The sequence below is a fragment of the Rhipicephalus sanguineus genome, chromosome 4, assembly GCF_013339695.2.
Source record: "Rhipicephalus sanguineus isolate Rsan-2018 chromosome 4, BIME_Rsan_1.4, whole genome shotgun sequence".
Lineage (NCBI taxonomy): Eukaryota > Metazoa > Arthropoda > Arachnida > Ixodida > Ixodidae > Rhipicephalus > Rhipicephalus sanguineus.
The window spans coordinates 43805667-43827976 of record NC_051179.1 but is presented as its reverse complement, the minus strand read 5'-3'; positions in this window follow the sequence as shown (position 1 = coordinate 43827976).

Genomic DNA, 22310 nt, shown 5'->3' with positions numbered 1-22310 from the left:
CGCTCTTGTGGAGTCAAGGCCTCACCGCGCTACGACCGTTCCGTCTCTCGTGCGCCGTCTCTCGTGTCCCGTTCCGTTTTTCGACCGTTCCGGCGGCGGAGGCCGTTCTCGGTGAGACCGTTCGGAGCGGCCGGCGTGAGCACGCTGATTGGACGGTGTGGTGTTTCCGAAGTGCTGGCAACAGTTCGGCAGAGCCAATTGGCAGAGCAGAAGAGTTCGATGGCGGCGAGTATTACTAGCAGACGACGCAAACGTACACTTTATGCCCATGTGAGTTCAATTTTTCAGTATTGTGGCGTAAACGAAGCATTCGCCCTGCTACGTTCTGTTCTGCAGCAACACGAATGGCATGGTTGCGCTCACTCACGCTCGAAATGCTGCACAGAGAGGCTTAGCAACTTGTGAAATAGTTCAAATTCAGTTATTGCTGCCACATCTCGTAGCATATCAATCAACCCATCTTCGCTAGATCGCATCCGGCGTGGCATGGCAGCGATTGAAGGTGTGAGTGCGTCGACTAGCAAAAACGCGGCGTCCCCGCACACGCCTGTATCCCGACGATTCAGATAGGGAGCCTGCTGCGGCAACACCGTTGCTCGCTGTCGACGATCAGGCCGTCGATCGCGACGTGCGGACGCGTAGGTCACGAATAAAATTTCAAGCTCTTCATGTCATAGAAGTGCGCAGTCACAGGCCTGCGCACAGGGAGGGGGGGGGGGTGCAAGGGGACGGCCGCCCCCTTGTTACTTAGAGGGGGGGGGGTGCAATGTCTGTCCTGTACACTGACTTAATATGGAGAGGGGGGCGCTGCAATAACCCTTCGCCCCTCCCCTTCCTGAAGGGGAACCTCGCTCTCGCCTATGTGCGCAGTGCCGGATTAGGGTGGGAAAGCGCCATAAACTAACGGCGGACCCCTGCCACCTTACCCCACCCCCCAAAAGATATTCAATTTTGCATGTGTATATATACATGCGCACACAGAGGCGTGCACACGATAGGGACATGGGGGGCGGCCACCCCCCCCCCCCCCTATTCACCTAAGAGGGAGGCGCAAAATCTGCCCCATACATTGACTTAGTATATGGCAGGGGGGTGCTACGATGATCCTTTGCCCTCCCTGATGGGGAACCTTGCACATGCCTATGCGTGCACAACGAACGCATGCGCAAACATGCTTACAGTACATGGTTGAACCACCCTCCGCCCAATCCCCCGAAAAGATTCTGGCTACGCCCACCGGTTGGCCCCGTCACAAAATGCAATGAAATGAAATGCTTACGTGCACCAGTGCTATGTACAATTTGCAGCTAGCACTGCAGAATATATGCTGTAAGCAACAACGTTCGATGCGAAAGAAATGATATATATATATATATATATATATATATATATATATATATAATATATATATAGATATATATATATATATATCTATAAAGCAGCAAGTTGCAGAATTTCCACAAGGTACAGTTGTATTATAGTTCAGTTCAGCCTTGCGTCATAAATCCGCGGCCAGTGGCAAAGCCCAAGTGCCTGCTCAAATAGGCATATGACCTTCTGAAAAAGCGAAATAATTCGATGTACTAACTTTTATTTCCAGAAGTTACAGCATCAAATTTACATTCTGCCTTTTCTGTTACAGTTGTGCAAGCCTGTGAGTAACTGTGAGCTTCTCTTGCCCTGCCCACATAAAATGCATGGACCCGTACAGCTGGGAAGAAAAAGAGGGGCCTATGGACTAGAGCTGTGCCACGGGCCGTATTTCCGAGCCCGAGCCCGGCCAGGGCCCGCTGACTTTGTCTAAGGCCTGCCCGAGCCCGACGGCAAAGGGCTGCGAGCCCGCCCGGCCCGGCCCGACGTACGAAAACACAATCCCGGGCCCGGCCCGGCCCGGCCCGGCCCGGCTTTTTGAACGACATTTGAACGAGCAGGTAATGCATTTCTATATCGAGCGATTTTTTCACAGAATGAAGGCAGTTTTTTTTATTGTCCTTTTTACCGGCTTGGCTGGCCGAGGAAAAACGGAACGCGAGACAGCCGGCGAGTCGCATCCACTCTTCTTGCGTGCTGCCAGAGTTCGCGTAGAGTAGTTAACGAGTAAAGGCCAACTCCATATGCGCCAAAATGCACGCGACAGCGACGAGCGACGAAACGGGCCGTTCGCGCGATGTATCGCGTGCTCGAAATCGCGCGATCGCTCGGTTTTTTCACATTTGGAAACCATCGCTACCATCGCTCATCACCCGGAAGTTACAAAACAACCGACCGGATGTATTGGCCTCGAGGAGTTACGGAGTCGCCCTCTATCGGACGCGCCTCGATTGCGTGCTAGGCAGGATACCGCCGGCGCGCTCCCCATAGGTTTTGCTGTCGGCGCTGTACAAAAACACCTCGAGGAAGCCCTCCAGGGCATTTCTGTAAGTACTTTCGAAATGAACTGTGTTCTTTACTGTCAAAATAATCATTTTCGACGAACTGAAAGCACAAGATAGTCTACAGTCGCTGTCTCTTTGCAGAAAACCGAGCACCCGCTTCACGCTGTCACCGCGTTGGAGACCCCTGAACCGGCTTCTTGCGTGAAAGGTAGTCACTCGCTGAGTGCAAACTATGTGAAATATCTCGTTAGAGTAGACTGCCTGTATAACCAAACGGAGCATAACAGAAAGAAGCCTCAAGCTAGCGATCGCACGGGTTCGCGACGACTGACGGTGCCTCTGCATGTATGAGCGTCTGTTCGTACTGATGGTTTCGCTTTTGCTACGAGCGCGTTTTGGCACCGCGCTGTGAACTTTAGGCCGCAAAATATGAGAATTTGTGAGTAAACAAATAACTACTGTTGCGCGGACGCTATCAGAGCAGTTCAAAAACAATTTCCTTACAACTGCGGCTTCGGCGTGCATGGCAACTTTGTGATATGCCGTCCCGACGATTCAGTGTTTTTTTTTTTTTCTTTTTCGGTCTAAATTCGGGTACGTTTCTCTGTCATTTGACAAGTTGTCTCGCACTGCGTATTGATCGGTCTTCTCAGCGGGCAAATGCCGCTGCTTCTGTTTCTTTATTCAGCGCATCCGTTTCGTTTGGTGCTCACACAAAACGTGAGCAAATGCGACGCCTTTTTTTAATGCTCCTTAATTATCGTTCCGTTTGCATTCCAGTGAACTTGCCGGTCTCTGTCATCAACAAATTCATGGACCAGAGCTTCACCACTTCGAGATTGCTGGTGGAAGGAGAACCAGTCTACGAGACCGAGCATGTAGTAGCATGCGACGCCTAGGAAAAGAAAGAAAATACAGTAACGTTTGCCGGACTTGTTCTGCAAACGTCGGCTGTGAACTAGGACCCACATGAACTTGAAATAGCGGTGAATTAAATAGAAGGTATTGCAGCAACCAGCAGCCGCAAAACAGGATAGTAATTATTTGGCGTGTACCCCAGCAATTTCGGCAGCAGTGTCGTGTCTAACGCCAAGAGGGTGGCATCTTTCCCAAGTAAATAAATGAGGCTCCAAGAAAATACATGGGGTTGGCCGGTGGGCCGGTCATCGGTGGGCCAATCACGGAGGCAATGCAAAATTTATGTAGCTTATGAAGCAATGCATGCCTCATCAAATGGGAAGGTTGCCCGTCGGCGTCCCGCGTCGGTGATGCAAAAAATAATCGTCACGTGATGGTGTCACCATATGACGTCATCATGACGTCACAGATCGCCAAAATATGTAGTGTCATTATGACATCACGTAATGTGGCGTCACATGATGACGTATTCACACGTCATGGTCGATTTGCATTGCCTCCGTGATCGGTCACGGAGGCCGTGCAAAACCGCGTTAGGTGCAGAATGCTTTTGGAGGGGGGCGCGGGTGAATCAGTACATCGACAGACAAGAAGAAGATGGCTTTCGCCTTCTAGTCATCTTTAACGAATGCATAAGGGACCCTGTGCGTTTTTAATTCAACGTATCTAAACAATGACTTGCGCATCTGCAGCCGATTTTGTGGACGCTGAGCACGAGGCCGACGATCAAGAGGTCGCATTGGAGGGTTCTGAGATGGCATCGCACGTGGTAAAAGGTAGCGCTTTTATTATCCTGTGGCAGATAAGCATCATTTGCCGGCGGGAAGCGCGCGCGAGCCATCGTCTCAGTGCGCGCTGTCTGATACTCACCGAACATCGCAGGCCCGACGCAGTAGCAAAAGTCTTCGTCGCGGAAGTGCTTGTTGCACACAAGACTCGTAGCGGATGGCTACTTGCCGGTTCTTAGCTTTACAACCCATGCTTCACGCTGTTTCTTGTCCCGCGGTTACCAGTGCAGGCTGACGCTGGGCTCCTTTGCGTGAGCGGCGGCACCTGCGGCACCGAGCGGTAGAGCCCCATGTTCGTCGCCTTCGGAGGCAGCCACTCTAGTACAATGGTTTCAATTGAGTAGACAATGAGAGAAAAACTTCCGAATTTGAACAGACCGCAGCGCATGTGGGACTTGAAACTCGTTTTCAGAGCACGCGGCAGTGCGCCACAAGCAGCCGACGCGGCCGCTGAGACCACATGATCCTGCCAAGCACGTCACGCCGACGGTGGCGCCGGCGTTTCCAGTGGTGGGCCTCGAGGCCAATAGCGACGTACTAAGCAATGTACTAAGCACATCAGCTGTACACCAACAAATAACGTAATAATTATCCACGTGCATACAAAAAGTACTGCGAGACAACGGTAAACGTTTTACGTACCACATGCAACAAATATTTTTATTTGCATTGCATACCTGCGACAGCGCGGCACTTTTGCTATACAAGTAGGACGACCTCATGCCAGCAACAGTGGAGTTCGCTCGCCAAAGCCGTCACGAGTATGGGGTATGCCCATGCAAGCGTCAGCTTGCACGAAGGCGATCTACATCGGGTAGCTCGTCGCTGTCGCGTGCAGGTTTCACTCATATCGGATTTGACCTTAAATCTATCGCGAACAGTCGGGTGGCGCGTCACTAGCACAGGTGGTGTTACTTCTCTGTTCGTCGGAGTGCAACAGAGGCAAGTGCTTTACCTGCTCCCCTTTTGTTTAAAGTCAGCGAATGGAAAGGAAAAACGGTAAAGGCGGTCGCGGAAAAGGCGTATGCGTGCTGGGAAAACAATTCCCGCTCATTCTCTATATTTCGGGCTTGCGTCGGGCTTTGCGCCGGGCCCGAGCCCGGCCCGATAAAACTCCAAGTAGCCCGAGCCCGGCCCGGGCCCGAGGTGAAAAATACGTCAGCCCGCCCGAGCCCGTCCCGCGGGCCGGGTCGGGCTCGGCTTTCGGGCTACCCGGAGCCCGTGCACACCTCTACTATGGACAGCTCGATAATTGAGGGTTGACAGGTGTATAGCTTCTTAGGCTCCGCATGCCATCCCTGCCCAGCCCATATAGATCATGAAATAGATGTGGGAAATCTTCGTGAGGATTCTATCATGGCTTCCACAGGGTATCTGATTGAATGCTGGCAAGACGGACAGCTGCTTATATGATTGCTAAACTGCACAGTTGCTAATACATCCCAAAGCCAGAAAAGAGGTGCAACTAGATAATATCGGGCCCTTTCATTAACATCGTGCACAGGCACGCAGCTTATTTATCAGTGTAATACTCACATGACCGAGTACATTCAAATCACATCACTGTTTATGTTATTCACATTAGAGCACGTGGCACGGGCTCGGGCCTACCCGAAAACCCGAGCCCGGCCCGGCCCGTGGGCCGGGCCGGGCCGGGTAAAGCAGTTATCACGGCGGGCCCGGGCCGGCTCGGGCCTGAGCTCCGGGCTTAGGGCCGGGGCCCGGTTTGACTTAGCGGGCTCGGGTCGGGCCGGCTGTGGACTTTGCTCCGTTCTTAAAAGGTCACTAAAGTGAAACACTGATCGGTTTAAACCGGATAAAGAACCCGAACGTCATTATTTGCACCATCAATTAGTTTTATTAATAACGGAGGAAATCAAGGTCAAAGTTCCATTTTGAAATTTCACGCTGAAATCTCCGCACGTGAAGTCACCAAATAATTCAAACTGTATTCGTCGTATTTTTGGGACATTGGCTCAATGAAATTTCAGAAACTTGGTATGTTAAGTCTATGACCCCCTCAAGGTCAGTGTAATTCATTTTGCCTTCAGAATGTATGACGTCAGGGCGTTGCTGCGTGAATTTCAAGTTGGCGTTGTTACCTGCACTTTCCTGTGAGTTTTCTCTCTTACGAGACCTCTTGTCGCGGCGAGCGGGTGCTTTTGGAATGACAGAAGAGTAATTTACTGATATAGAAAAATCGTTTTTCTCTTTAATGTGCCTTGTTCCGCATACGCTGTGCATACGTATATGTCCCACATTTTATCTCGAAAAAACGCCTTTTTTATGTGGGGTGAAGCTATTCGGAGAAGTTTTATAAAGGATAAGTACTGAACCTCTTTTGCTTCATGCATATGAGCTACTTGGCTTACCTGAACGGGCGAGCTAAAAGTAAATAGACCAGGCATTTATATGTACCATTTCGCTATTCCGTTCTTTATTTCTTTTGTTATTTTATATTCCAAATGTTACTCTGTATCGCAGCAATGTAATATAATAATTATACCTATGAGATGTCATCGCAAGAGCGATCACAGAGCTGCAAAGCGGGGAAGCGTTGTTGAAAGTTAGAGCCCCCCTCTAAAACGAAAGGACTGCACGGAGTCTTGATACATAGAATCCCTATAAAGGCACATTGTTTTTCTGTGACTGTGACGGCTCCCTGTGGTCATGTGGCGCGAGATGGACATGCACAACCTGCTTTTTGTGGCCACATTGTTAACGTCTGAGCTTTCGTCTTGTTCCGCCATATCAGGGGTCTCAAAACTCACCTCAGCTAACGAGCCGCATTCACGAAAATTTACTCCCGCAAGGGCAATGACGAAGGTAGGAGGGTGGGAGGGGGGAACGGGTTTTACAACTACCGTCATTTCACAGCAGACCTTTCCCATATCTACGGGATCATTTCTGAAGGGGATTTGGCGGTAGGATTCCAACAACACATCGATACCCATTGTTGCAAAATAGTGCGGACGAAGGCAACTTGGAGCGCGCCAGACTCTATATTGAAGAAGAGGAAACCGAGGGGCATCGAGGGCACGTGCACGTGGCCGGGCGCAGCAGTTTGCCTTTCCACTATATTGACCATAACGGACGTCTCCTTTCACGTCTGGGGAACCAGTCCATTTCGTATCACCCATAATGGACTAAAATCTGGACGCCGATTCTGAAATATAGCTTTTGTTTCACGGTTATGTATCACACACGGTGACCGCAAAGGGAGTGGGTGCCTCGAGAAAAATATGCTTTCGATCTGTCATGCGCCTGTGGTATCTCGAAAACATACTGATAAGAAAAGAAATGGAATGGAAGACAGGCATAGTGCGGGCGGAGGGCGCTAGCGAGGTTCGCGAGCCGCGTGTTTGGGGCCCTATATAGTGCGCTATATAGTGCGAGAGCTACATCATACTGCCGCAACAGCGTTGGAATGTGTAGGAATAGAATAGGTCCATTAAGCAAGGCGTGGGATGAAGTATATTTTCTGGACGAAATATCTGGCTTGAGAAAAGGACAATGACAGATTCCGTGCCGGGTGATGTCCCCTTACCTCCAACCATATGCATCCAATGAGTAAGCTTTGAGAAGCTTAGTCGCGCCTTTATTACCAAACTTGAACGAACCCCGAAAATATATCGAAATCGCTTCGCCCACTTCCTGCCAGTCCTACCCGCGTAGTCCATGACCACCTTCTACCGGTACAACATCGCTGTGAAGGCGTAAGCCATTATAATATGGAAAAAACGAGCACGGTGCAAACCGTGCATAACATACACTGCTGAAACTGCAAGGACAAGCCCTCAAAGAGGAGGTTTATGGATGACATTGAAGAGTGCAACGACGTTCGGGAACGAGAGAAGTGAAGGGATGAGCTGGGCAGCTATGTTCATTCTGCAGAGGTCCAAGAGGTCCACAAAGACATCCTAGATTTGCTCAAGTGTGGAAGTTATGAACTTAGACTGCCGACACCTTCGCAATTGGCAAGGCAGTATGTGGTGCAGTGCAATTGGCAAGTCAGCGCGGCAGGATATGTTATGCAAGAGCGCATGTGTGCCTAAAGCAGGAATCTCTGATACTTTGATTTTCGCACTATAACATGTGAAGAAGTAAAACTATAAACTACGCCGTAAGAAACTTATAGACGCATATACTAGCAGTGGTGTGGTATGTGAAAATATGCTAGGATAAATAGGTGTGTTTTCTTCCTTCGGCTGCCTCCACACATACACGTGGTGCACGCGGTTCCATACCTTTACCTAGATTAGTGTATTTACAACAACGGTCACAAATTTGGTTTTTACCCCTCTGTTCTCTTACTGTGGCAAGGTGCTACAATGGTGAAGAGAGGTGCTACATATCGAGGGTGCACGATGGCTTTGGGTTAGAGCAGCTATAAATTTCAATAGGCTATAGAGTGCAATAAAAAACTAGTGAAGTGAGGTTTTGTTCTCTGCCAAGCCAATCTAGAACACATGCTCTGGCGGTGCTCCGTGTTACGCGGCGGCGAAGTCATCACGCCGTCCAAATGGGAGGCTGCTATTACCAGCTCCGCGCTTGAAGAACAGCTATATGGGCAGTTCCAACGGGCCCGCGACGCAGCAGAGAGGACTTGGTCTTCTGTTCCGATGTCGGAGCGGCCCGCAACGTGCTAGAGGCCGCGTTCCGATGGACCATAATAAAGTTTATCTATCCATAAATCCATCCTTTGTTGTTATTGCGCTCCCTATCGAAACTGAACTCGTGCTGCAAATCACTTTCCTTGCTACAAAGTCTGCTACAAAACGACCTTCATGATCCCCAGTGTATTTACAGAAAAAATGAGTACAGTATACCACTGCCGAACAAAATTCATTGTATCCAATATGTCCGCTCAACTGTTTGCACGTAAGCCCCTTTTTTACAAGAAGTTACCGTACGTTAAGTAAAATTGTTAGCGAAACATGCGCCAACAAAACGTAGATATGTGCTACTTAAAAACACCTTGTTCGGGCAAAACCACCTAAATTACTGGGTCGGGCCTCAGTCGGGCCTGATCTGTGGTCGGGCCGGGCCGGGCCGGGTAGGCAAAATTTTTTCTCGGGTTCGGGCCGGGCCCGGGTCTCATTTTGAGTCACCGGGCCGGGCTCGGGCGGGTAAATTTGAACGAGTTCCGGGCCCGGGCCGGGCACGGGCCGAAAATTACGGCCCGTGCAGTGCTCTAATTCACATTACAAAAAGGACATATCAAGCTAAAAGCTATACATACGTTGCTTCAAGTGAGACTGATTACAAGAGTCTGTACACAACATTATTATACAAACTGAACACTAATAAGGCACGTGACACTGCAGATATTGAAGCAATCCTTAGAATGGGTCTTATGAAGGCATTTGACAATGTTACACACAAGGCTATTTTAGAGAAGCTGCAAAAGCTTTACATATACCTATATGTGTGTGAGGGAACCCACATGTATACCATGTCAAGGAACTCATACGAGGCAAAATCAGATCAGATGACGTAGAACTTAAAAATTGGTGAACACCTTGGGGATTGGTCTTGTCACGCTTTCTGCTTAATGTAGCGTTCTTACGTCTATCCACATTAACTGAGTAGCATCAAAGTGTTACCGCATGGCCTGTAAGCTGATGAGATCATGCAGTGGCCTGTGGGTAGCAGGTGACAGCAGTGAATCAGTCAGTCAGTCAACAAACTTTATTAAGGTCCAAAGGAACTACAAACCCGTAGTTGCGGGCCGCGCCCACGTTGGGACCGGAAGACCATGGTCCTCCGCCCGTTCGCGGGCCCTTTGGACAGCCCTTAGTTGTTCCTGGGGATCGCCGCTTTTGAGGGCTTCCTCCCAGTCCTCTTGTTTATTAAAAGGCGCATTTCGTAACGCAGAACATTGCCAGAGCATGTGTGCTAGCGAGCAATACTCTGCATTGCACTCAGGGCAGTGTGGGTCGATGTCCGGAGCAAAGTGGCTAAATCGACCTCTCGACGGGAATGATCCCGTCTGTAACATTCTGAGCGTAGAAGACTGGGGTCTAGTGAGCGTGGGGTGTGGTAGGGGGAATTTCCTGCGCCCAAGCTGATAGTGCTTAACGATTTCGTGAAAAGAAAGCAATGGGTCGGAGTCGTGCTCACAACCCGTACTGTCTAGCGCATCGGGACCATCGCAGAATGTGAGACCTCGCGCTTGGTCATGAACTAGCTCATTCGGGTTGGATTTGCTGGGATGTACATTGTTTCCCATGTGCGCCGGGAACCATGCGATAGTATGCGAAGCATCAGGTGGCCTGTGTCTGATTATGGCCGCCGCCTCTTTCGAAAGTAAACCCGATCGAAAGGCTAGTATGGCTGATCTCGAGTCGGTATAGATGTAAGGCCGCGAGGGGTCGGTCATGGCGAGCGCGATGGCAACCTGTTCGGCCGCAGACACCGTGATGTGTCTTACCGAAGCTGCATTAATAATTCTCCCATCAGGGTCTGCTACAGCAGCTACAAATGAATCTGTGCGCCCGTACTGGGCAGCATCGACGTAAGAAACTAGTGAAAGCTTTGATGCGTAAAATTGATGAGAGAGCGGGGCTCGGGCCTTGCGCCTGGCCACGTTATATTGGGGGTGTACATTCCTAGGGAAAGGGAGAACCTGAAAGGTCTCTCTAACGGTGTGAGAGAGCATGGTGGCATTCTTCGTCGATGGCCAAGGGGCAGACCGGCAGACTTCAATATGCGTCTGCCGGCCTTCGTAGACGAGAGGCGGACGGTTTGAGCCGTTTTTTGTGCTTCAATTACCTCCGTGAGGTTGTTGTGCACACCTAGTTCGAGAAGCCTTTCTGTGCTAGTGCTGATCGGAATTCCCAGTATGCATTTGACGCTTTTCCTGATCAGCACATCAATTTTTGCCTCCTCCGAGCGGGACCAGTTGAGCGCTGATGCGACATAATTTATGTGACTCATCAGGAATGCATGGTACAGTCTCAGGAGGTTGCTCTCACTGAGGCCACCTCTGCGGTTCGATACTCTTGTGATTAATCTGAGCATGCTCTCCGTCTTTGCCTTGAGACGGGCAACAGTTTGAATGTTGCTTCCTTTTGCATGAATTATTAGACCTAGAATCCTTACGGAGTCTACCCTGCGGATCATCTGACCAGATTTGGCATATAGGTTAATGGGAATCTCGTCGAGAGGGGTAGAGTGTCTCATGCCCCTTCGATTTGGTCTATAAAGCAGGAGTTCTGATTTGGACGGTGACAAACAAAGTCCCGTTCCCTGTAAGTACTCTTCGGTGACATCCAGAGCTTCCTGAAGGGCACTCTCCACGGCTCCGTCGGACCCCCCACCGCACCAAACGGTGATGTCATCCGCGTAGAGCGCATGGTTCGTGCCCTCGACTCTCGCGAGTCTTACTGAGAGGACCTCTCATCGCTATGTTGAAAAGCAGCGGTGAGACCACTGCGCCCTGTGGAGTGCCCTTAGCCCCTAACTTGAATTCTTGGGATCTTAGTTGGCCGATCTTAATGGTGGCCTTTACGGTCCCTTAAGAAGGAGCTTACGTACGCGTGGAAGCGTTTTCCTAAGTTTAGATTCGAGATGGATTCCAGAATGAATCTGTGTGCAACGTTGTCGAAGGCTTTGGCGAGATCTAACGCCAAAATACCTCTGACATCCCTGGTGCTCACGTCGATTATCTGCCTTTTGATAAGCAGCATGATGTCCTGCGTCGATAGAGAGGGCCTGAAGCCGACCATGTTATACGGGAGCAGTTCCCGCTCCTCGATGTATCGCGTTACTCTGTCGTGGAGTACGTGCTCAGCCACCTTGCCCACGCAGGACGTGAGCGAGATTGGTCTGAGGTTTCTCGGGCGTGACTGGTTTACCTGCTTTCGGGATAAACACTACAGAGGCTGTTTTCCAGGTCTCTGGGACCCGACCAGTCTCCCACGCACCGTTGATCTCCTCAGTAAGCTTATCGATTGATTTATCATCGAGGTTGCGCAGTAGTCTGTTGGAGATGCCATCCGGCCCGGGCGCCGAGCGCCCGTTTAGCTCCTGTAGAGCTTTTACCACTTCCGCTTTAGTGACTGGGGCGTCGAGCTCCTCCGTAGGGTCACCTCTGTACTCTGGGAGTCCTCGTGCCCCGAAGGGCCTATGGGGAGATACCTGTCAGCTAGGCTCTGAAGTATGTCTACGTCTGATAAGCCCTCCTGCTTAAGGTCGTGTATTAAACGATCAATTGCTAGGCACTGATTCCTTTTTGATTGTGAGTCATCTAACAGTTGCTTCAGGAGGTTCCACTTGCCTCCCGCGCGCATCTGTCCGTCTACAGCCGAGCAAACCTCGTTCCATTGCTGCCTGCTCAATTCTTGGCAATACGCTTCGATTTCACGATTTAATTGCGCTACTTTCTTACGCAGCCTCCGATTGAGCCTCTGCGTTTGCCATCTGGCGAGTAAGGAGTTTTTGGCTTCTACTAGGTGCGCCAGGTGCGCATCCATCCTATTGACTTTGAGGTCCGTTTCGACTATTTTAGTAACAGCCTGAACATCCTCTTTCAGTTTCTTTAAAAGGTCCTCGAAGGACTCGTACTCCTCCAAGTCCTCTCCCCGGCGTTTACGGAAGGCATCCCAGTCAACTACACTGAATGCCCTAAGCTGCCTTAACATGCATAGAAATTTCTACAATAAAGTGGTCACTGCCCAGATTTTCTTGCCTATTGTGCCAACTAACTCCGGTGGTGTTCTTAACGAAGGCCAGGTCCGGTGTGGTGTCGCGCGACACTGAAGTACCGATGCGCGTGGGAAACTGTGGGTCCGTAACGAGCTCTAGAGAGCAGTTTGTAACCGCTTGAAGTAGATTTATTCCTTTAGGGGAGTGTGTCACATAACCCCCACGCCGGATGCGGCGCGTTAAAGTCGCCAGCTACCACGAGTGGAGCATCCTTCGCTTTGGCCGCCGCCTTGGCTAAAATCGACAAGAATGCCTGGTGACGGTCTCTCGGAGAACTATAAATATTAAGAATGAAAACGCTGTTCTTAAGCCAGTTGTTGGGAATGATTTCGATAAGCATTACCTCAGCTCTCGTGTTGCCCAATTGCAATTTGTGCTCCTGAAAAGAGCATTTTTTTACAACTAGAACCGCAAGACCGAGTCTGCCATCGCCGTTTGCCGAGATAGCTCGGTAACCTGGAAAGGACGAAATTTCAGATCTGGTTTCCTGTAATAAGATAACGTGTGGTTTGTTCGCCTGTGTCGCGATAAACTGTTGCAGTGGGGCCTTTCGTCTCTGAAAGCTGGCGCAGTTCCACTGCCATATGATCAGTTCTTTAGTGTGACCCGCCATTGTGAATGCTTTGAGTTGGCAAGGCCCCTAGGACGCTGCCTGAAGCTTCGCTAGTTGACGCGGGCGTGACTTCCATATTAACTGGTTCGGCACACTTAGTCCGCTCGTTTTCTAAAACTTGGACTCTAAAAGAAGAGTTTGATTGCTCTTGATCAATTCATTAAGGGACTTTTGTATACGTTCCAGCGAGCGTTGCACTGCTGCCTCCCCCGTGGCAGTCTCCTCGGCTGCCTCCTGCGAGGTGGTGGCCCTGCGTTAGCCGGACGCGCCTGCGGTTCTTCCTCACCCGAAGAGGGCTGTTGCCTTGGCTGAAGATTGGCTTTCCGAAAAGCCTCGAAATCAGCCTTCATCTTTTCGATTTCTGCCCGGAGGCTAGCGTTTTCTTGTAAAAGCTGTGTTACTCTAGCGTCTTCTTTATGCTCTGACAATGTTACATGCGTTACCTTTTTTGGCCCCTTGTCCGTATTCTGCTTGGCTCGGTCCGCCCACGTAGGTCCTTCCTGGGTGCGCGCCCGGGATTGGGAGCGCCCCTTGGATCGTGAAGGTCCTCTGAAGTGGGAGCGTCCCTTAGAGCGAGTCCGGGGGCGTCCTCTAGAGAGGCTGCGTTGACGAGCCGATGGCGACTGCGAACGCGCGCGGCCAGTCGCACTTGACACACTGGAGTCACGTGAACGATCTCCCTGAGGCGCCTGTGACTTCTTGGCGCGCGAAGTACAGCAGTGAATGCATAGAAAAATGGGTAATTACACGATACATAAGGCTCAGCAATGTACCAAACAAGTGATGAGGCTTAATTATTTAAGGATATCCAATTATCACTCTGTCATGAAAGTGGTCCACTTGGTATGCCTATTGCAAGCCTTCATTATCATGTGCTGTATGCAAACCCCTACCAAACTCCAAATCTCAGGGAAAGATCACGAAGTGATCGCTAAGAATAGTGCAATAATACAACTCACCCGGAGTTCTATAGGCAGACACACTCAATAAACTTGACATAGTAAAATACACAGCATGAGAAAGTATAAAGGGAAACATTGCCCACAATGTGCGACGACAGCTTCAGATGCTCCCTCTACCTAGAAAGATTCACCCCAAATTACACAAGATAAAGATAGCACTGATGTGACAATTGCAGATAGCTCTTTGCAACGTGCCTATCGTGATAGATGGTGATTCCAAAGTGGCAGGCTTCATGTGAGCTGGAAACACCTACAGAGCCAATTAATTGCCTATTGCATTGACAATGGCTTCCACTTGAGCCAAATATGTAATCAATGAAAGAAGGGGACCTTTGGGGTTCCATCATTTCTTTTTTTGACACCACGTTAATGAAAAAATTACACCATCTCCCGCTAAAGGGGACCATGAGGCGATGCGAAGCCGGTGCACGTGCACGATCGCGTTCCGTTGGCGTTCGTTGGGCACGCTACCGACCTCGCGTCGTGGAACGCGAAGAGGGACGCTACGCGCGTCGTATCTTCCATCTAGCCTGGCGTTAATTCTCACAGGGCGAGCGGGGAACGCGGTCGACAGGCGGGCGAGAGGGGGGCAGCGTAGGAGAGGAGAGAGAAGGGGAGGGGACGCGCATGCGCTCGAGCTCATCGCGGCGTTGCGCAGGAAGAATATCGGCATGTCTAGCCCGCGTTTCAGAGGAAGAGTGGAAAGGGGGAGGAGTAGGGGAGGGGAGAGGGAAAGTAGAGAGGGGAAGGGAGAGGGAATGTGGAGAGGGAAATGGGGAGGGGGAAAGGGGAGAGGGGAGGGGGAGAGGGTAGTGGAGTGGAGGTGTGTGGAGAGGGTATGCGCATGCGCAGTAAGGGTGGTCACGCCGCACACCACCACCACCACCACCGGATTGAGCTCCGCCCTAAGATACTTCGCATCTAAAACCAGCAGACAATAAAGCCAGTAAAGTACAAGGACGTTAGCTGTGCAATTTGTGGGGATCTCGGATAACAACCCTCGCCCTCACCTTCAGCAGCGGTGATAGCAAGCAGCGACGAGCGCCACTGCGCATGTGCGTGCATGTGCGAAGGGTTTATAAGCCTGCCCAGCGAGCGGCCGGGTGGAGTTGCCGGCAGACTGCCGTGTAGTGTGCGCGTGTGCGTGGCGTGCGGTCCGCCGGGGTCAGGGTTAGCGGCACCGGTGTGAAAGTGGTTCGTGGAAGTGTTTTAGGAAGTTGTTTCAGAGTTTTCTTGCCGCCCTAACGTCGTTCAAGTTCTGACTAATAAACGTTATTACGTTTCCCCGCCCTCTACGAACGCTCTTTTCGGAGTAGACGACGGAACCCCACAACTGGCGCCCAACGTGTAATCGGCGACGTCTATTCCCGAGAAGAATGGAGGCTGCTCTCAAGAATCTTCTTGAGACGATGGAGCGCCTCGACCTGGCGTCGGCAGCGTTCTGCGCGGCGCGTGGAGACGCCGCGTCCGCAGCCTACTTGGCAGCGAGGTGCGTTGCGGTCCCGACTGTGGGATATGCAGCGGCTGGAGCGGACGAGGACGCTGGTTGCGGGGCTGAGCTGCCGACAGATTCGGACGCCAACGCGGACGAGGCGGACCGAGCCACTGCGACTGGAGGGAGTAGTACGAGCGCGGAGACGTCGACACCTACCACAGCTGCCGACGCCGACACAGCATGGGATGCCGACTCGAGCGCAGACGGCAGGCAAGGACAAGCCGCTGGTCAGGAACACGCGACTGCGGTTGTTCAAGGAAGTGCGTTGGCACAGAACGAGAAGACCATCGACGGCTGGCACAAGGCTAAAGTCGAGGGTGCCTCGACGAGCACAGACGCGAGCGGCGCGAAAGAGGGGATGTAGGTTGCAGCTGTACTCGCCCATGTGCCGGACGGTTGGTGAGTTCGTCGATGCACAGACCGGTTACTGCACTGGCGAGCCCCGGAAGAGTGCGCAAATTTTAGAAAAGGCCATGAAAGGAGAACCGGAGGAAGAAGGCGGCTACAAGGAGTACTTGGACAACAGAAAATGGGGGACGCTGAGAGCCCGGCACATGGGCTGGAAGGTGAAGCTACGGAAGTGTTGTGGGAAGAGGCTGCGAGCGATGCCCGAGAACCAAGCATCGAAGGCGATGAAGTAGCAGGGCCGCAAAGACGTAGTGCCTCTGTCGAAGCAGAGAACGGCACAGCAGAAGGTGCAGTGGCTACCGGCTGAGAACGACGAGGGCAGCGACGAGAGCGACGACGACCACTCGCAACTCGACCGCAACCGAGACAACGACGCAAGAAGCCACGAGAACCTTGGTCAAGGAAGGCAAGACATCCGCCATCAAAGCAAAGGCAGCTTGCTCAAAAGGCGGCGAAGGAAAGGCAGCGGTAAGGGCTCCGGCCAAGGCTCTGGGCAATGCAACGGAAAGACGGTACCCACGGAGACCCAAACAATGGTGGTGGAAGGCCGAAAAAAACGGAAATCGGCGTAGACTATCACCGCGAACTTCTCTTTTGAGGGGGGGAATGTGTGGGGATCTCGGATAACAACCCTCGCCCTCACCTTCAGCAGCGGTGATAGCAAGAGCGACGAGCGCCACTGCGCATGTGCATGCATGTGCGAAGGGTTTATAAGCTGCCAGCGAGCGGCCCGGGTGAGTTGCCGGCAGACTGCCGTGTAGTGTGTGCGTGGCGTGCGGTCCGCCGGGGCCAGGGTTAGCGGCACCGGTGCAAAAGTGGTTCGTGGAAGTGTTTTAGGAAGTTGTTTGAGTGTTCTTGCCGCCCTAACGTCGTTCAAGTTCTGACTAATAAACGTTATTACGTTTCCCCGCCGTCTACGAACGCCTTCTTTTCGGAGTAGACGACGGAACCCCACAAGTTTTAACTGTATCATAATTGCGACATAGATACGAAGAAAGTAAAGTGGCCTGAAAGACATTTTGCCACTGGCAGGGACCTTCAACCTGCAACCTTGGGATGACACATCCGACAGCGGCACACCGGGCCCGTGCCCCCCGCCCCCAGATAATTTTTTAAATGCGAAGCATTTCTTAGCGAACCTCTGGCACTTTGAGCGTTTCTATCTACGTATCTATCTATCTATCTATCTATCTATCTATCTATCTATCTATCTATCTATCTATCTATCTAGCCGCCTACGTCTGGGTGCTCTCATGATCGCCTCCTTAACTTGGTGAAGACCAAAATTTGCATGGGAGGGTGAGAGGATTTGACGAATACGATTGCCGGGTCATGACATGAATAACGTTAAAATCATGTCGCTTACGTCGTCAAACCCTTTCCACTAGACACGTGTGGCACATACCCGTTTACCACGGGCCGCGGTGTACGGGTATGCGCCACAGGTGATTGACAGTTTATATCTACCCAGGAACGGCGAGAACGGACATTGGTAACTTAAATGCTAGAGCGTTAAGGAAAACCAACAATGGCAGCGTTGACTCAACGAATGGAATGAATGAAAATTAGGATCCCTGCAGGAATCGAACACAAGCATTCTGCGTGGCAATCAGGTATTCTACCACTGAGCCATGCCAGGTCTATAAACTGGTTCGGAAAAACAGCCTACGCAGGCGTAATATCGGTGCAACGTCAATTGTGTTTGTGGTGCTTGCTATCTAATTTTACAAGAAAGCAATAAACACTACATGATACTCCTACGATGTGTACTCCTACGATACATGCATCATATCAGATTAACGTCTGTAGTTCCAGTGTTGGCTCCGCTTTTATAGCAGTCTAATAAACATTACGTTTGTATTCAGTTGATTCAGCAAGCTATATTGAAGCATTGCTCGACCCCGGAGGAATACATAACGAAAGTTACATATGATATCCATCACCGCACCGTAAATTGCACTTAGTCCGCAAGAACGACGCAGTGTCCACTGATTTCTCACGAGGCTGGGCGATGACCTCATGATGACCGAGGATAATGCCAGATTGAGTGACGGCCGCTTTGTAGACTAGGCTATGTAGGCCACATACGCCCAGGTAGTCTACGATTACGACAAACACCATCTGATGTTGGTCCACGTAGCACTATCCAGGCCTACCAGCCTCGACGGCCTATACCTCACCAACGCGAAGGGTGGCTTCAGGTTCCTACTTGTCGCCGGCTCTATCGACAGCCGATTTGTCGACGAAATGACCAAGGCATGAGGATGTAGATGCGGTCACTAACCAAGTCAAGGTAAAAAACACAGAGACGTTTCGGGACCCATACGGGTTCCTTGTTCACACTAAGCAGGCAAGAGCCTTGTGTCGCTTTTTTATGCTAAAATGTGACGTACTGAACGGGCGGTAGGTGTAGGAACCGAGGCATCCATAGAATTCCAACAGCTCTACTATACCTACTACTTCACTACACATGGACCCCTCGGTCACCAGGATCACGACCGGATCCTATAACAAGTCATGACCAGCTGCTGGTGCTCACTGATCACGGTGATGATGCCCTTGTTCAAGAACTGTCAAGAACTTCTTCCACACATGCACACGAGTTCGTGAAACGTGCGTGCGTTCTCGGGACACATATGCGGCTCTCAACATATAAGTGGGTCGTATCAAATTTAAACATATCTTTAGCGTCATTTTGTAACGTGTCGCTCAGTAAAAAAAGATTACGCCACAGTCACCTACCCGACGCATGCTTTCGCATAACATCGACACCCACGGTACGTGGGATCTGCCGAATTTTTTTTTGCCTTTCTTTTTCTTTCGCGAGTTGATTTCTCTAGACGATAGGCTCGAGCTTCTCATGACACATCGGCCTAGAAAACAGTGTTCGGTGCGGTGCAAAACATCACATCACGTTACCAGAAATCAGGGTTCGGGTCGTTATGGAACCCGCGTATTCTGCGTGGCCCGTCAAGCACAATGCCACAGAGCCACGCCAGTGCTCGAAAACCGGTTCGGGAAAAGACCCTATGGAGTGGTAATGTCCGAAAGAGGAGTCACATTAACAGACACACAATATTGCTTGATGGAAGAGTAGAATCGTACCAGGCATCACACCGTGTGAATTGTGTAACGAGTGGGCGGGAAGTTGGGAAGTGACCCGTTTTTGAAATGCAACATCAGGTGTCCTCGGCCACCATTACCGTCAAAAACCTGCCATTAACCTGAACGCCAAACGATGATGACAGGTCCCACTCGGTAAAGATATGAGCATTATGCACCTTAAGATAGACGGACAGACAGAATATGAGGCTGATCTAGTGCTCTCCTTATACCACTTCACCGTCCCGGAAAGGCGTTGGTTCTAAGGTCCCAGGGACCTTAGTTGGTTCTGGGTTCGAACCCCCGGACCAGGACAAATTTTTCGGCGACATGAGGCTTTCTTTCTGAGAAATCCGTATGGATTTCCTTGTGGCTTCGAGCTACTAACGAGTGGTTGTCTATTGTCCTTTTTTTTTAATTGTATACATCAACGACGAAAATGCGCCAAGCCCCGCATGTTCCTTCAAATGTCTTGAAACGCACTGTGCACACGTGTAAAGGCTTCCTGAATAGACAACTGACGGTCATTTAACTTCATTGTGTTGCGTACTGCTGCGGAGTACGACTTTGCTGGAGACCTTACAATGTTCGACGATCGTTCGACGTGCCGCGTTCCATGGCTAACCTTAAGAGTAATATTTTTCTTTTCACGAAACAAATAAAAAAACAAACTGGTCATGTATTTTGAGCCTAACATCTGGTTGTTTTTATGCAATAGTTGAAGCTGACCGATTGTAGAATAATGAATATTTAATTGCATGCTAATTAACATTAATTACTGAAAACATCGCAAAACAATGCATTGCCTAATTTTGTTATTGGGATGTAATATCGAGTGCCTTGGAATTGTGTGAATATGACACATTTTTAGACAGTACATCCTAATTCGAGCCTCAAAGGGATATGGTTACCCTTACGCACATATATACAGGGTGTCGATCGCAGCTATGACGCAGCACGATTTAAAAAAAAGAGGAGCGGTGTTACACGAAGCAAACCTAGCTACATATTGTTCCAGGTACACTTGAGGAGCCACTACATTTTTTTCGTTAATGATAATGAAATAATTAGTCATATTCATACTTGTAACTCCACAAGTACTGACCTATTGGTGAAAATGTCAATGAAGGATATATGGGCATGTTCAAATGACATCTAACTGCGCCGCTTTCAGCAACGTAGTAATTGCGTGCTCATTTCTTGCGTCTAATAAAAGAAAGACGTCGAAATGGGGAACATAACACGTGACTGCGCTCCCACCCGCAAAAGAAAGAAACGCCCTCAAATAAGCTTACTACAAGCAACCACTTTGCCTCTTGTCCATGGAGGACGGAATACTAAGGAGAAACCCTGACGTCACATTCGTGAAGCCTCCACATCGCAAACACCTGCATCGCCTCCTAGCCAAGGCGCAGCGAAACATTTCGCGATTTCCGTCGCGACGTTTGCAAGCGCATGCGCGCATCGCGAAACTTTGCAGCCTTTTTTTGTTTGTTTTTCGCCGTGCAAGCGGTGTAGTCGATTCACGCATGCTGCTCTTTCTGTGTGCTCTTTAGGAAAGCTACGCAATGCCCAGCTGTTGCGTACACCCGGTGCAAATCGCGTGCACTGCAGACAGTACCGGGTGTGACTTTTCATGTGTACGACCGAATCCGGATTTGTCGTGGACGCGGACGGCTAATCCGCGGATGATCCGCCTGCAGGCGCATCCACACGACAGACGGTGTCCTAGGAGTGAACAGCCGGATTACTCTCGACCGCAGACTCGGCGCTCACCTGCGTCCGCTGGCAGCAGACCGGTTTGAGAGTATTCGACAACATGGATGCCGACAAGAAGCGACGCCTGGCTAGAGTGACCTAGAATAGGGGGAGTGTCCAAAGCGCCGGCTCCCGCGTGGGCCCTTTGCCGTGAACTCCCGCGCCGCGCCGCTGCTGCGCCGGACCCGTGGGCTTTCCGCGCTCGGGAAGCGCGCGGAAAGCGAGGGGCGTCTGCTACGCGCCGTAGTTTTTCGCGCCGCGGTTCCACACAGGGCACTTGAAGTCTACTTAACTTTTATAATGCGGTGCGAAATGTAGCTTATCCATCTTTAAGCGTTGTGTTAGTGCTGGGGCAACAACAGAATCCAAAAAATCGTGTGTCAAGCGGCATCAGCGTGGCCTAGTTCCGGTCACAGAGTTCGAGAACGTTGGTGCGTGGTTAAAAACGCGCAAAACGGGCACGCACAAGCAAAGAACAAAAAAAAAACCTTATTCGCACGAGTAATCGGGCAATAGCATCACGCATGCTCTAATTAAGAGGAATAAAAGTAAATTGCACGCGCAGTCAGCTGAAATACTTGCGCGCAGCGACCGCTTCACACTACTAGGTTTTTACTCGTAGTCGCCATGGGCGTCCGGAGGGGGGTGCAAGGGGGGGCGTCTGCCCCCCCCCCCCCCCCCCCCTTGGAATTTCGGATAATATTTTTCTATGCAGTTGCGATAAGCTACACAGCTTGATTAGCACACTCAGGTCCTGGCCTTCAGGTTTGCCATTCAATTTCGCGCGTTACAAACTACTGACTAATCTTGCCTGTCATGTAACGGCAGTGAAAGAAAGGCTGCCAGTGCTGAATGCCCCCCCCCCCCTTGCGTATGCACCCCCCTGCAAAAAGTTCTGCGGATGCCCTTGGTAGTCGCCACTGGTTTTCTAGCCACATGCACACCGCTTTATTCGACAATTCATTAGCCTCCACTAGCTCTTTATTATGGACGGAGCACACCAGGAAGACGCAAGGGAAACAAAAAAAGAAAAAAAAAGAGTAGAGACGGCCATACGACCGCAATGCTGTTGGCTTATTTTCGCTTCTGAGGTAGCGTACAACAAGGCTCACCGTGCGCAAACATTTGAAAGAAAAGCAATGCCAGGTAACTAACCATATTCCACAGGTTTTTTGCATAAAA